The sequence below is a fragment of the Phyllobates terribilis genome, unplaced genomic scaffold (genome assembly GCF_046119375.1).
Source record: "Phyllobates terribilis strain yellow unplaced genomic scaffold, ASM4611937v1 Scaffold_22__1_contigs__length_20350403, whole genome shotgun sequence".
Lineage (NCBI taxonomy): Eukaryota > Metazoa > Chordata > Amphibia > Anura > Dendrobatidae > Phyllobates > Phyllobates terribilis.
The window spans coordinates 1,392,681-1,405,543 of record NW_027362782.1 but is presented as its reverse complement, the minus strand read 5'-3'; the positions used below and the strand labels follow the sequence as shown (position 1 = coordinate 1,405,543).

The 12,863-nt window shown below is 47.2% G+C and overlaps 1 protein-coding gene across 1 annotated transcript in view; it reads left to right on the top strand.

The window, feature by feature from the left end:
• Positions 1-12,863, top strand: part of LOC141176270 (cartilage oligomeric matrix protein-like) — a 1,029,762-nt gene that overhangs the window by 115,659 nt on the left and 901,240 nt on the right. The window lies entirely within an intron of this gene.

Below are 12,863 nucleotides of genomic sequence, written 5' to 3'. Positions count from 1 at the left end.
CCTCATGGAGTCGGTTTCTAACTGTTTGTGCAGACACATGCACATTTGTGGTCTGCTGGAGGTCATTTTTCAGGGCTCTGGCAGTGCTCCTCCTGTTCCTCCTTGCACAAAGGAGGAGGTAGCGGTCCTGCTGCTGGGTTGTTGCCTTCCTACGGCCCCCTCCATGTCTCCTGGTGTACTGGCTTGTCTCCTGGTAGTGCCTCCAGCCTCTGGACACTACGCTAACAGACACAGCAAACCTTCTTGCCAATGCTCGCATTGTTGTGCCATCCTAGATGAGCTGTACTACCTGAGCAACTTCTGTGGGTTGTAGAGTCCGTCTCATGCTACCACGAGTGTGAAAGCACAACCAACATTCAAAAGTGACCAAAACATCAGCCAGAGAGCATTGGTACTGAGATGTGGTCTGTGGTCCCCACCTGCAGAACCACTCCTTTATTGAGGGTGTCTAGATAATTGCCATTAATTTCCATCTATTGTCTATTCAATTTGCACAACAGCATGTGAAATTGATTGTCAATCAGTGTTGCTTCCTAAGTGGGCAGTTTGATTTCACAGAAGTTTGATTTACTTCGAGTTATATTCTGTTGTTTAAGTGTTCCCTTTATTTTTTGAGCAGTATATATATGTGTATTAGTGTTCAGCGAACATGCTCGACACTGTTCGGTACTCGCCCAAGCATCACGCTACTCAGGATGTTCGGCGAGCACCGAGCATTTCCGGGTTACTCGGGCGGGAGCTCGGGTCTCTGCCCTGCATGTTTGGCGCTCTTTACAGAGCCAATGAACATGCAGGGATTGCCAGCCAGTCACTGTAATGCCGCAGCCATGTTGTTTGTGGGCATTACAGTGATTGGCTGGCCGCACAGCGTCACCTCGAGTATTTAAAACCGGGCGCCGCCATCTTGGGCACAGTCGCTCCGGATCAGACAGTGTAGGGACAGCGCTGCTGATTTAGGGAGAGATATATCCTGCAAAATAGTTAGTGTAGGGTCTGTAAAGGCTGCCAGATCAAACAAACAGTCCTTCTCAGGACTAATATCCATCCCAGGTATATCAGGCAGGCAGGCAGGCAGGCTATATAGGAGACACAGTGGTTATACCAGCAAACGCTGCATTACAGTCCTGTGTGCTGCTCCTGTTGCTGAAATTGCTGGACTTAGCTCCAGGTCCCGGGGGCCAGGAAAAATCCTTTTTTTTTATCAAAATCCTCTTTTTTTTTCCTCCTTCACAATGTACAAATACCCATCTTATTAACCTTTTGGTGTCCCTCCCCCCCCCCAAAAAAAAGTGTGCCTCTGATTTTTCAGACACAAATATATCTGTTGAAAATAGTCTGGTGTAGGCCAGAGAAACAGAAGTGTGGTTTTGCAGTTCTATGGGCCATTTGTATCTAAAAAAAACAGTTTGAGTGTGTCGCTCACTGTTCAGCCGCAAATATAAATATATTTTAAAAAGCCTGGTATACACCAGTAAATTATTACTGTGGTTTTGATGTTCCACGGTAAAACATCTCTATTATCCTGTTTTTGGCATTTTTTGCTGTATAAAAATAAAAGTGTCTCCCTGATTTTTCAGACACAATTATATCTGTTGAAAATAGTCTGGTGTAGGCCCAAGAAATACAAGTGTGGTTTTGCAGTTCCACGGTACAAACCTCTGTATTATCCACTTTTGGGCCATTTGTATCTAAAAAAAACAGTTTGAGTGTGTCGCTCACTGTTCAGCCGCAAATATATATATATTTTAAAAAGCCTGGTATACACCATTATAACTGTGGTTTTGCTGTTCCACGGTAAAAAATCTCTATTATTCAGGTTTTGGTAGTTTTTTCCGTAAAGAAAAACAGTAGTGTCTCCTGACTGTTGTGACACAAAAATATATCTGTTGAAAATAGTCTTGTGTAGGCCCGACATCCCAGTGTGGTTTCGCAGTTCCACGGGTCAAATCGCTGTACTATCCAGTTTTGGGCCTTTGGTATCTAAAAAAAAAAGCAGTTTGAGTGTGTCGCTCACTGTTCAGCCGCAAATATATATATATTTTAAAAAGCCTGGTATACACCAGTAAATTATTACTGTGGTTTTGATGTTCCACGGTAAAACATCTCTATTATCCTGTTTTTGGCATTTTTTGCTGTATAAAAATAATAATAGTGTCTCCCTGATTTTTCAGACACAAATATATCTTTTGAAAATAGTCTGGTGTAGGCCCAAGAAATACAAGTGTGGTTTTGCAGTTCCACGGTACAAACCTCTGTATTATCCACTTTTGGGCCATTTGTATCTAAAAAAATCAGTTTGAGTGTGTCGCTCACTGTTCAGCCGCAAATATATATATATTTTAAAAAGCCTGGTATACACCATTATAACTGTGGTTTTGCTGTTCCACGGTAAAAAATCTCTATTATTCAGGTTTTGGTAGTTTTTTCCGTAAAGAAAAACAGTAGTGTCTCCTGACTGTTGTGACACAAAAATATATCTGTTGAAAATAGTCTTGTGTAGGCCTGACATCCCAGAGTGGTTTCGCAGTTCCACGGGTCAAATCGCTGTACTATCCAGTTTTGGGCCTTTGGTATCTAAAAAAAAAAGCAGTTTGAGTGTGTCGCTCACTGTTCAGCCGCAAATATCTCTATTTAAAAAAGTGTGGTATACCTCAGTAAACAATAACTGTGGTTTTCCTCTTCCACGGTTCTAATCTACTCTTTATTACCCTTTTTCCATTGATAGTGCAAGTGTAAGCTATTTTACTTCATTTACAATGGGCAAGGCGCGTGGCAAGGGACGTGGAAGTGGACGTTCTGGTGATGGTTCGTGCAGAGGACGGGGCCGTGGCCAAGGTGAAAATGTGCCACAACCAACAGCCACATCTTCTCGCTCCCACTTCTTGACCGAATTACTAGGGAAGCACAGAACAACACCAGTATTGAGAACTGATCAGTGTGAACAGGTTATTAATTGGATAGCAGACAATACTTCCAGTTACCTGGGCCCACCACCTCCGGTCTGTCTTCCACACGGTCAACTCTTAGTAGCCGTGAGTCTCGACCGCATACTCCTCCTCACCCTGATGCTCCTTCCTCCCACCATGCCGAGTGTCGTCAGACAGCAAGTGATCCCACACTTGGACACTCTGAAGAGCTGTTCACTGGTCCATTTCCATATTTGGGCCCCTCGCCTGATACGCTTGACGTGGTGGCAGAGGAGATCCCATGTTGCGATGCCCAAATATTTGAACAGCCACGGCCACAGGAAGTCGACGTTGGCAATCTGTCACAAGAGGTGGACGATGACGAGACACAATTGCCAGGAAGTGAGGAGGAGGATCGTGGTGGCAAGTGGAAGAGGAGGAGGTGGTGGATGATCTAGTAACTGACCCAAAGTGAAAGGAGGACATGCAGAGTGAGGCCAGCAGCACACAGGGGCAGGGAGGCAGAGTACCCCAACAGGCAGGAAGAAGCAGTGTGGTGGCCGCAGACAGAAGGCAGGCAACCGTTCCCCGTAACACCAACACGAGGGACGTTGCCAGTACAAGCGGTAGGTCTTCCAGAGTCTGGAATTTTTTTAAAGACTCTGCTGATAACCCCAAAAAGGCCATATGTTCCACCTGCCATGCCAGCATCAGCAGGGGTGACAAAACTACCAGCCTGACCACCACCAGCATGATCAGGCACATGGCAGCAATGCACCCGACTTTGTGGGGCGAAACCCAGGGTCCACGACCAGTGTCAGCGGGTGTCACCACTGCTTCTTCCACTGTTGTGCGTGCAATAGAACCCCCTGTTGTGTGTGCAAGGCAATCCCCTGTCCATACTGCATGTAAAAATGCCCCCTCCTCTCAGTCTTCACTTGTTATGGCAGTTTCTCAAGAAACAGCATCAACGTCCACGTCCACGTCCCACCGCAGCGTTCAATTGTCCATATCCCAGACCTTTGAACGAAAGCGGAAATTCGCAGCTAACGCCCCACAGGCCACAGTCCTAAATTCGCACATTTCACGACTGCTTGCATTGGAAATGCTGCCTTTTAGGCTGGTGGAGACGGAATCCTTCCGCAATCTTATGGCGGTGGCCGTCCCTCGGTACTCGGTCCCCAGCCGACACTATTTTGCCCGGTGTGCCATCCCCGCACTACACAAGCACGTGTCCCAAAGCATCTGCCGTGCCCTCAACAACGCAGTTACTGGGAGAGTCCACCTGACAACGGACAAGTGGACAAGTGCTTGTGGCCAGGGACGGTACATCTCTCTGACGGCACACTGGGTAAACATAGTGGAAGCCGGGACCCAGTCGGACCTTGGGACAGAACACATCCTCCCCACACCGAGGATTGCGGGCCCTATGTCAGTCAGAGTTGCCCCCACAGTGTACAGCTCCTGCGCATCCTCCTCCTCCTCCTCATGTTCAGCCTCCATCTCAGATATCACCACATCAGTTACAAGCTGGAAGCATTGCAGTACTGCCTCCGCCAAGTGGCAACAGGCTGTGCTGAAACTCATAAGCTTAGGTGATAAACCTCACACTGCTTGTGAGTTGTGGACAGCTGTAAAAGAGCAGGCAGATCTGTGGCTGAGACCGCTGAACCTACATCCCGGCATGGTCGTGTGTGACAATGGCCGTAACCTGGTGGCGGCTCTGAAGCGAGGTGAGATCACACACTTACCATGCCTGGCTCATGTGCTTAACCTCGTGGTTCAGAGGTTTCTTAAATCGTACCCCGAGTTGCCAGATCTGCTCGTGAAAGTACGCCGCCTGTCAGCTCATTTTCGCAAGTCGGCTACAGCTTCCGCCGCCCTTGCTGTGTTGCAGCAGCGTTTGCAGCTTCCGGCACACCGACTGGTGTGTGATGTCCCCACACGTTGGAACTCTACCCTCCACATGTTGCAAAGGATTTGTGAGCAGAAGAGAGCAGTTGTGGAGTACCAGCTGCAACAAGGCCGTCGATATTCAGGTCAGACTCCACACATAAGACCTCAGGAGTGGACCTGGATGTCTGACATATGTACCATCCTGACAAACTTTGAGGAGGCCACCAAGATGGTGAGTGGCGATGACGCCATCATTAGTGTCAGCATCCCACTTGTCTGTCTTTTGCATCGCTCTCTGCAGAGAATTAAAGAGGAGTCATTGCAGCCAGAGTATGATGAGATGGATCAAGAAGCCGTAGAGGGCGATTACACACAGCCCAGCCTCATCTCATCCCAACGTGCATTGGGGGACAATGAGGGAGAGGAGGAGGAGGAAGAACAGGAGCTGCTATCATGCGTTGTAGACGGTAGTACCTGTACAAGTGTCATACCGTTAGTTCAGCATGGGTGGCCTGAGGACAGGGGGGAGGAGGGGGGACCCTCGCGTTGTCAAAATGTTGGGTGACAGTCATTACTGGTTGGTGACACTTGTAGACCCCCGCTACAAGGAGAACTTTCACTCTCCTATTCCTGAGGTGGAGAGGTCTACAAAAATGGGGCAATACCAGAAGGCCCTTGCTGCAGAACTCTTAAAAAAATTCCCATCTGAACACGCTAGCGGCAGAGGTCACAGTACGTTGCCCAACCAAGGCGTACAGGCGAGAGAGATGCAACTCCAATCCAGCAGAGGCAGGGGAACACGGTCAACGTTCTGGGACAGTTTTCTGACACCCGCCCAGCTTACAGGCCCTGAGGCGGGGGGTACTCTCACAAGGAGTGAAAAGTTTCAAAAGATGGTGAGGGAGTACCTTGCCGATCGTACCAGCGTCCTCCGTGATTCCTCTGTGCCTTTTAATTATTGGGTATCCAAGCTGTACACTTGGAATGAACTCGCTCTGTACGCCTTGGAGGTCCTGGCCTGCCCTGCCGCTAGCGTGTTATCGGAGCGTGTTTTTAGTGCCGCTGGGAGAATTATAACTGATAAGCGCACTCGCCTGTCAACTGACAATGCTGACAAGCTGACCCTTATCAAAATGAACAAGGGCTGGATTGGGCCAGACTTCTCATCACTACCAAATGACAGCAGAGTAACATAAAGTCAAATCCACTGTGTTATTTCGGGAGGTGTATTCACATGCACCGCTTCACACCCACACATGGGTATACGCTTCCTCGTTTCGGCTGTTTAATCTTCTTCTCATTATCCTCAGCCTCCACCACCACTATACCACCAGGGTGCCAGCATTGCAAGTTCCTCCGTCCTAATTTTTGGCAACTTTTGCTGGGAAAGCATAAGCAAATACCATGGGACACCCACTTCCCAATAATGGGACTTATGTTTGTAATATGCTGTACTGCATGGCTCTTGTAAGGGGCATTGCAAGTTGCTCCGTCCTAATTTTTGGCAGCTTTTCCTGGGAAAGCATAAGCAAATACTATGGGAGACCCACTCCCCAATAATGAGACTTATGTTTGTAATATGCTGTACTGCATGGCTCTTGTAAGGGGCATTGCAAGTTGCTCCGTCCTAATTTTTGGCAGCATTTGCTTGCAAGGCATAAGCAAATACTATGGGACACCCACTCCCCAATAACGGGACTTATGTTTGTAATATGCTGTACTGCATGGCTCTTGTAAGGGGCATTGCAAGTTGCTCCGTCCTAATTTTTGGCAGCTTTTGCTTGCAAGGCATAAGCAAATACTATGGGACACCCACTCCCCAATAATGGAACTTATGTTTGTAATATGCTGTACTGCATGGCTCTTGTAAGGGGCATTGCAAGTTGCTCCGTCCTAATTTTTGGCAGCTTTTGCTTGCAAGGCATAAGCTAATACTATGGGACACCCACTCCCCAATAATGGGACTTATGTTTGTAATATGCTGTACTGCATGGCTCTTGTAAGGGGCATTGCAAGTTGCTCCGTCCTAATTTTTGGCAGCTTTTGCTGGGAAAGCATAAGCAAATACTATGGGAGAACCACTCCCCAATAATGGGACTTATGTTTGTAATATGCTGTACTGCATGGCTCCTGTAAGGGGCATTGCAAGTTGCTCCGTCCTAATTTTTGGCAGCTTTTGCTTGCAAGGCATAAGCAAATACTATGGGACACCCACTCCCCAATAATGGGACTTATGTTTGTAATATGCTGTACTGCATGGCTCTTGTAAGGGGCATTGCAAGTTGCTCCGTCCTAATTTTTGGCAGCTTTTGCTTGCAAGGCATAAGCAAATACTATGGGACACCCACTCCCCAATAATTGGACTTATGTTTGTAATATGCTGTACTGCATGGCTCTTGTAAGGGGCATTGCAAGTTGCTCCGTCCTAATTTTTGGCAGCTTTTGCTTGCAAGGCATAAGCAAATCCTATGGGAGACCCACTCCCCAATAATGGGACTTATGTTTGTAATATGCTGTACTGCATGGTTCTTGTAAGGGGCATTGCAAGTTGCTGCGTCCTAATTTTTGGCAGCTTTTGCTGCGAAAGCATAAGCAAATACTATGGGAGACCCATTCCCCAATAATGGGACTTATGTTTGTAATATGCTGTACTGCATGGCTCCTGTAAGGGGCATTGCAAGTTGCTCCGTCCTAATTTTTGGCAGCTTTTGCTTGCAAGGCATAAGCAAATACTGTGGGACACCCACTCCCCAATAATGGGACTTATGTTTGTAATATGCTGTACTGCATGGCTCTTGTAAGGGGCATTGCAAGTTGCTCCGTCCTAATTTTTGGCAGCTTTTGCTGGGAAAGCATAAGCAAATACTATGGGAGACCCACTCCCCAATAATGGGACTTATGTTTGTAATATGCTGTACTGCATGGCTCTTTTAAGGGGCTTTGCAGTGCAGTTCAGGGTCTTTACTGATGATTATAAGGTAGACCCTCCCGGGAGTACTGGCTAGCATAAGAGGCCTGGTCAGTCTGTGAGCAAGCAGGAGTTCCCCTGGCCAGGTGGAGTTGTAGGCCTCCCCGTCTGTCTGTACTCTTCCTGGCTACCTTGCTGTAAGCGGGTAGAAGTAGCCCACGTCCCTGAGTGTACCGTGTAGTGCTCACCCGTATGGCTGGTGACTTGGGGCCTTCTGTTAGCCTCCGCTCCATGATGGCGGTGCTGGTCCCTTGCTTGTGACTGAGCCTCCGGGCTTCTATGGCCAGAGGACCTGAAATCCCCTGCCGGCTGGTTTCTGCTGCTGGATATATAAGTCCTCACAGCTTCGGACTCCTGTGTCCGGTTCCTATTGTCTTCTGCCAGGGCGAGCTCTGCTCAGCTTCCAGCCCCTCGTCTTTAGCTCCTAGCTCCTACAGAGCTCCTTGCTGTTACTTTCCCTTGCTCTCACTCTGACTCTGACTGTTCTCTGACTCACTCAACCCCACCCCAGATCCAGTTTATAAGGGCAGAATTCTCCCCTCCCAGGACTGGGGCAGGACGATGTTGCATGTTTAAGGGATCCTGACCAGGAAACCTCCCACTTGCTCTCCGACATAATCTCTATTACTGTGGTGACCAGACCCCTGGGGTGCCACACATGGCTCTTCTAAGGGGCATTGCAGTTCCTCATAATTTTTGGAAAGCCTTCCATTCACTGCTTAGGCCAACAGTGCACAGGAGACCAAGTTGCTATAAATGGAAAAAAAGGTTTAGTTAACGCCCTCTGACTTCCATGTTATTTCCAAGGGGCATTGGAGTGCCTCGAAATTTTTGGTAGGCATTGCACTCACTGTATGCCCTATAACTGTGTAGCCGAACCACTCCTTTTGTTACAGAAACATATCCTACAAGACATATGTGGTTGACTGGCCTGATATTGATGTGAATGGTCCCTGTTCCTCCTGCTCTTTCTCCTTTGCCACTACCTCATCCATCATTTATCACCTGAAGCTTTGTTTTAACGGGAGTCATAGAACTTGGATAGTAGCAGGAAAACATCCAGCAATCCTCGGAGGAGGTAGGATATGCGCCAAAACGCTGACCTCCTCAGGCCTAGCCTACATACATGCGCTTGCATTACAACAAAACAAAGCAGATGCTAACTTCTATCATCCTCATCATGCTACTCACCTTGGCACTCTCGACTCCCCTGATGGAGAAGCCAGGGCCCACCGGAGGAGTCTGATAGTCCGGTGGGCTCGGCCAATGCTGCCCTAAAGCAGGCCAGGCTAAGAAAAGTGTGGGAAAGGTTACCGGTACAAATAGGGGTGGCTGGGGACCGAGTATGGACACCCGGCCACCCCCTGGAGGCTGGGGAGCAAGCGGGGACACCCGGCCACCAGTCGGCTGGGGACTGAGTATGGATACCTGGCCGCCGACACAGCCATGGCGTGGTGGCCAGATTCCGCCTCCACATGCCTAAAAGGCCCAAGCAAGCAAGCAGTATGGTATTGCAGCCTGGGGGTGGGTGGGTGGCAGGCTGCATACTTGCGCTTGCATTGCAAGGAATGGGAGACGTACAATTGAACACTGCCCTGGGACAAGGACTTGAATGGGGATAGTTGCAAGTCTGCAATGACAGGTGCAAGGTGGGAGGCATCTTCGCATGTACCATGAACAGGGGTTTGGCATGCACACACTACAGCGGAATAGGCTCTCCTTCCCACTAAATGCACTGGGGAGGGCACAGGTAATGTTTTGGTATACGCGCTTAATCTTATGTATAAGGCACACCAGGACAAATAGGGGCGGCAGGGGGCTGAGTATGGATACCTCGCTGCCAAAGCAGCCATGAGGTAGTGGCCAGCTTCGGCCTCCTCTAAACTAAAAGGCCCCATTTCAAGTGCAAGCTAGCAGTATGGAATTGCAGTCTGGGGGTGGGTGGGTGGCAGGCTGCACAATTACACTTGCATTAAAAGAAAACATAGCAGATGCTAACTTCTGTCATCATCATCATGCTCCTCACCTTGGCACTCTTAACTCCACCGATGGAGAAGTCAGGGCCCACCGGAGGAGTCTGGTTCTCTGGTGGGCTCGTCCAATGCTGCCTAAAGCAGGCCGGGCTAAGAAAAGTGTGTGCGGGGATGTTCCAAGGAGAAATGGGGGCGTCTGGGGACCGTTTATGGACACCCGACAGCCCCCAGGCGGTTGGGGACCGTGTGGACACTCGGCCGCGGGGCGGCTGGGGACGGAGTATGGACACCAGGCCGCCAACACAGCCATGACGTGGTGGCCAGATTCCGCCTCCACATGCCTAAAAAGCCCAATTTCAAGTTCAAGCAAGCAAGCAGTATGGTATTGCAGCCTGGGGGTGGGTGGGTGGCAGGCTGCATACTTGCGCTTGTATTGCAAGGAATGGGGGAGGTACAATTGAACACTGCCCTGGGACTAGAACTTGCATGGGGATAGTTGCAAGTCTGCATCTTCTGATGCGGCAAGGATCACTTATGATGGGCACACTTTTAGACAGTGACCTGGGAGTCAGAGATGCTTCCAGGGGTCTTCCCCATGCTGTTCCCATGTCTTTTCAGCACTTTATGCATGTGTCACAGAGCACATGGCCAGATAAGGTTGTAAAATGTTAAAATGACATTTCCCGGTGAATGCATTTGTCATAGTTGAAAGCAATACAAAAGTGCAAAAACGCATAAAAAATGCTACTTGTGAACATAGCCGAAGGTGTGGAGGAGTATTTTTGTTTTTGGTCATTTATTTTAACTTATACACAAGTCTTTTCCCTGGAAAGGATGTTCCTTAACATATTTCACAGGAAAAAAGTTTCACTTTCGTTTTATTGTGAGCCTGTAAAAGTGGCTTAATACCTCTGACCACGTTGTTGACAGCAGTGACCTGGGGGTCAGAAATGCACTGTCACTATCGTTTTGGGCACTTGTTAGGCTTTTAAAAGACTGCCGCAAAAATGCTCGAGTCTCCCATAGACTAACATTGGGCTCGTTGCTCGGGTCGAGCACCCGAGTATCACGGCGAGCTCGGCCCGAGCTTCGAGCACCCGAGCATTTTAGTGCTCGCTCAACACTAATGTGTATATACAGTACAGAGCAAAAGTTTGGACACACCTTCTCATTTAAAGATATTTCTGTATTTTCATGACTATGAAAATTATACATTCATACTGAAGGCATCAAAACTATGAATTAACACATGTGGAATTATATACTTAACAAAAAAGTGTGAAACAACTGAAAATATGTCTTATATTCTAGGTTCTTCAAAGTAGCCACCTTTTGCTTTGATGACTGCTTTGCACACTCTTGGCATTCTCTTGATGAGCTTCACCGGAAATGGTTTTCAGTTCACAGGTGTGCCCTGTCAGGTTTAATAAGTGGGATTTCTTGCCTTATAAATGGGGTTAGGACCATCAGCTGTGTTGTGCAGAAGTCAGGTGGATACACAGCTGATAGTCCCACTGAATAGACTGTTAGAATTTGTATTATGGCAAGAAAAAGCAGCTAAGTAAAGAAAAACGAGTGGCCATCATTACTTTAAGAAATGAAGGTCAGTCAGTGCGAAAAATTGGGCAAACTTTGAAAGTGTACCCAAGTGCAGTGGCAAAAACCATCAAGCGCTACAAAGAAACTGGCTCACATGAGGACCGCCCCAAGAAAGGAAGAGCAAGAGTCACCTCTGCTTCTGAGGATAAGTTTATCCAAGTCACCAGCCTCAGAAATCGCAGGTTAACAGCAGCTCAGATTAGATACCAGGTCAATGCCACACAGAGTTCTAGCAGCAGACACATCTCTTCAACAACTGTTAAGAGGAGACTTTGTGCAGCAGGCCTTCATGGTAAAATAGCTGCTAGGAAACCACTGCTAAGGACAGGCGACAAGCAGAAGAGACTTGTTTGGGCTAAAGAACACAAGGAATGGACATTAGACCAGAGGAAATTTGTGCTTTGGTCTGATGAGTCCAAATTTGAGATCTTTGGTTCCAACCACCGTGTTTTTGTGCGACGCAGAAAAGGTGAACGGATGGACTCTATATGCCTGGTTCCCACCATGAAGAATGGAGGAGGAGGTGTGGGGGTGCTTTGCTGGTGACACTGTTGGGGATTTATTCAAAATTGAAGGCATACCGAACCAGCATGGCTACCACAGCATCTTGAAGCGGCATGCTATTCCATCCGGTTTGCGTTTAGTTGGACCATCATTTATTTTTCAACAGGACAATGACCCCAAACACACCTCCAGGCTGTGTAAGGGCTATTTGACCAAGAAGGAAAGTGATGGGGTGCTACGCCAGATGACCTGGCCTCCAAAGTTACTAGACCTGAACCCAATTGAGATGGTTTGGGGTGTGCTGGACCGCAGAGTGAAGGCAAAAGGGCCAACAAGTGCTAAGCATCTCTGGGAACTCCTTCAAGATTGTTGTAAGACCATTTCTGGTGACTACCTCTTGAAGCTCATCAAGAGAATGCCAAGAGTGTGCAAAGCAGTCATCAAAGCAAAAGGTGGCTACTTTGAAGAACCTAGAATATAAGACATATTTTCAGTTGTTTCACACTTTTTTTGTTAAGTATATAATTCCACATGTGTTAACTCATAGGTTTAATGCCTTCAGTGTGAATGTACAATTTTCATAGTCATGAAAATACAGAAAAATCTTTAAATGAGAAGGTGTGTCCAAACTTTTGGTCTGTACTGTATATATATATATATATATATATGTATATATATATATATATATATATATATATACACACTACATGTACATATACACAGTTGAAACCAGAAGTTTACATACACTATATAAAAAGACATGTTTTTCTCAATATCTGACATGAAATCAGAATAGACCTTTCCCGGTTTAGGTCAATTAGGTTTACCATAATTTTTAATGTTCCCAAATGCCAGAATAATGAGAAGGAGAGAATGTTTTAAGGCTTTTTTATTACTTACTGCAAAGTCAAAAGTTTACATACATTTCATTAATATTTGTAGTATTTGGTACCATTGCCCTTAAACTGAATGACTTGGGTCAAACGTTTGAGATATCCTTCCACAAGATTCTCACAT